Source organism: Dreissena polymorpha, chromosome 9 (genome assembly GCF_020536995.1).
Source record: "Dreissena polymorpha isolate Duluth1 chromosome 9, UMN_Dpol_1.0, whole genome shotgun sequence".
NCBI lineage: Eukaryota > Metazoa > Mollusca > Bivalvia > Myida > Dreissenidae > Dreissena > Dreissena polymorpha.
In genome coordinates this window covers 26,217,950-26,221,686 of record NC_068363.1, presented here as the reverse complement: position 1 = coordinate 26,221,686, position 3,737 = coordinate 26,217,950, and the positions used below count along the sequence as shown (strand labels likewise).

The following is a 3,737-nucleotide window of genomic DNA, read 5'->3' as shown; positions in this document are numbered from 1 at the left end:
GCTGGCTTGTTTGCTATAACTATTGAAGATATCAACTTGATATTTGGCATGCATGTGTATCTCATTGAGCTGCACATTTTGAGTGGTGAAAGGTCAAGGTCATCCTTCAAGGTCAAAGGTCAAATATATGGGTCAAAAGCGCTCATTCAATATACACTATAACTTCGTTAGAACTTCTTTCACATACTTAATATCTCATATGTAATGTATCTCATACAGCTGAACGTTTGAAATAGTGAATTGGTAACTTCAATGTCACCCATCTAGGTCAAAGGTCAAGTTCTTCTACAAACTCAAATACTTCAAATTTAATTACAGAACTTTCTGTGTCATTAATACTATAATAGGCATGATATGTGTATCTGAACTCCATCACTAGTGTATCTTTTATCCCTATTACCAAGGCGTCTTTTATAACATTATACCATAATATCCACAGCCTGTTGGCATTTATTGTTTATAATGTATGTGACTTTAAAATTAACAAATTTCAAAATGTGAGCAATTTTTATGTCCATAACTCGTGTAACTTTAATGTCCATAACCTAAGTGACATATTCTAAGTAACGGTAATGTCCGTAAGTTGTGTGACTTAATTGTTCATAACCTAAGTGACTGTCATGTCCATAAATTGTGTGACTTTAATGTTAATAATCTATTCTAAGTAACAGTAATGTCCGTAAGTTGTCTGACTGTAATGTCCGTAAGTTTTGTGACTTAATTGTTCATAACCTAAGTGACTGTCATGTCCATAAATTGTGTGATTTTAATGTTAATAATCTATTCTAAGTAACAGTAATGTCCGTAAGTTGTGTGACTGTAATGTCCATAAGTTGTGTGACTTATTTGTTCATAACCTAAGTGACTGTCATGTCCATAAATTGTGTGACTGTAATTTTATTAAACTAAGTAACTGGCATGTCCATAACTTGTGTGACTTTAACATCCATAACCTAAGTGACTGTCTTGTCATAAATTGTGTGACTTTAATGTTAATAATCTATTCTAAGTAACGGTAATGTCCATAAGTTGTGTGACTGTAATGTCCATAAGTTGTGTGACTGTAATGTCCGTAAGTTGTGTGACTTTAATGTTAATTATTTAAGTGACTGTCATGTCCGTAAGTCAAGTGACTATTAATGTCCGTAAGTTGTTTGACTGTAATGTCCATAAGTTTTGTGACTTAATTGTCCATAACCTAAGTGACTATCATGTCGGTGAATTGTGTGACTTTAATTTTATTAAACTAAGTTACTGGCATGTCCATAACTTGTCTTTAACGTCCATTACATAAGTGACTGTCATGACCATAAATTGTGTGACTTTAATGTTAATAATCTAAGTAACTGATGTCCGTAAGTTGTGTGACTGTAATGTCCGTAAGTTGTGTAATTCATAGAGCTGTACATTTTAAGGGGTACAATGTTAAGGTCAATGTAATCATGAAAGGTCAAAGTTCAATTACAAAGGTCAAAATCTGTTATTTTAAATACCGGTATGCCAAAAAGTCGGTACCAGTTGAAACAGATTCTTCATATTTTACATGCATGTGTAACTCATACAGCTGAACATATTCATCTGTGACATTTCAAGGTCAAGGTCATCCTTTTAGGTCATATGCTTAAAATTGGCTATAACTCTGTAACTATTGTACCTAAAAAATTTGTATGCATGTGAATTTCACATTGCCTTTTATTTTGTGTGGTGACATTTCAAGGTCAAGGTCATCTTCCAAAGGTCATTGCTAAAAATTTCTCATTTTAAAACCTACTTAACTTTTTGCTCATTTGAAACATGCTATAACTTTTTAAGCATTAAGGTAATCGCTTAAACTATAAGGTCAAATACTTTAATGTCAATGTACCGATCATACATTTAGGTCATAGACCAGATTATTTAAATTGTCTAAATAATTGCATTATATGCTATATAGCACTTATAATTACAAAATGTCACTCTTGCTTATTAATGCTTGTTTTTTTATTTTTGCCGAGTCCTCAATCTGTAATAAAATGTTGTTATTGTCATCTTTGTTCTTTGCATTGACAGTTTAGTACAGTCAATGACATTTCCAATGCCAGTAATCATAAGTAAGCCAGGGTATATACTGGGGGCATAGTGTTTCACAAACACATCTTGTTTTATGTTGGCTTTATGCATATTTAGGTGAACGCCAAGCATTGCTTAATCTTTGTTTGAAATTACGCAAGTTAAAAATCTTTACTTTTAAATGCCGGTCTAGCATCTTTTAAACAGTATCGTGTTTTTACATAAATGTGACGCGTCAAGCTTAAGTTACCTTTTGGGTGTATTTTTCAAATTTTTGATTAAAAAAACAACAATGAAACAACACTATTATAATTATGAAAATCTCTATTTTAATATTGTTGCCTTGTGTTAATATGTTCAAAGTTTGCACTTTTGTTCAAATTGTTAAACAATATTATTGTTGATTACTTAATAAAGTTTATGAAAACAATTGATGTTTTGTATCAAGTCTATCAACTATCACAAATTATTCAACTGACAAAGCTAACAGTTGAGTATGTTGTTTTTTGCGATCATTATGTATTTTCTCGACTTTTCGATGAAAATGAGAGCTTATACAATCAATAGATATTTGGCGGCTTTTCCGAAAGGTGAAAGTGTTTTTATGCCCCCTTTCGAGGAAAAGGGGGGTATATAGTTTTCGCACTGTCTGTCAGGCGGTCAGGCTGTCGGTCTGTCACACTTTTCGTGTCCGCTCTCTAATTCAAATAGTTTTCATTCGATCTTTACCAAACTTGGTCAGAAGTTGTATGCAGACAATATCTAGGTCAAGTTCGAATATGGGTCATGCCGGGTCAAAAACTAGGTCATGGGGTCACTTAGTGCATTTTAAGGATTTAGCATAATGTCCACTCTCTAATTGAAGTAGTTTTCATCCGGTCTCCACCAAATTTGGTCAGAAGTTGTGTCTAGGTCAAGTTCGAATATCGGTCATGTCAGGTCAAAAACTATGTCACGGGTTCACTAAGTGCATTTTAAGGATTTAGCATGGTGTGTCCGCGGGTTCACTTAGTGCATTTTAAGGATTAAGCATGGTGTGTCCGTCACACTCTTTGTGTCCGCTCTCTAATTCATATAGTTTTCATTCGGTCTTCAACAAACTTACTCAGAAGTTGTATCTAGACAAAATCTATGCCAAGTTCGAATATGGGTCATGCCAGATCAAAAACAAAGTCAGGGGATCACTTAGTGCATTTTAAGGATTTAGCATGGTTTCCGCTCTCTAATTGAAGTAGTTTTCATCCGATCTTCACCAAATTTGGTTTGAAGTTTTGTCTAAATGCTATCTAATTTTAAATGTGGGTCATGCCGGGTCAAAAACTATGTCACAGGTTCACTTAGTGCGTTTTAAACATTAAGCATGATGACCGCCTCTCTAACGCAAGTTCTTTTCATCCAATTTTCACCAAACTTGGTCACAAGTTTTATCTTGACAATCTCTTGGCCAAGTTTGAACAAAGAATCATGAAGATTACCCATCAATCTGCACAGGCGACTTCATCATTAGGGACCATCTTAGCATGATGCAAGAGATTGGATTCAAGCAGCATGTATCTGGCCCAACCCACATGTCTGGTTCATGCTTGGATCACCTTAACAGTAGACATTTCCTAGATATCCATACCAAAGAAGTGCCCTGTTATTACAGTGATCATGATTGGGTAACATCATGTGTTGCCAATATACAC

The 3,737-nt window shown here is 34.3% G+C and overlaps 1 protein-coding gene across 4 annotated transcripts in view; it reads right to left on the bottom strand.

Moving 5' to 3' along the window:
• Positions 1-3,737, bottom strand: part of LOC127843704 (epidermal growth factor receptor-like) — a 308,235-nt gene that overhangs the window by 279,061 nt on the left and 25,437 nt on the right. The gene's annotated exons all lie outside the window — the stretch shown is intronic.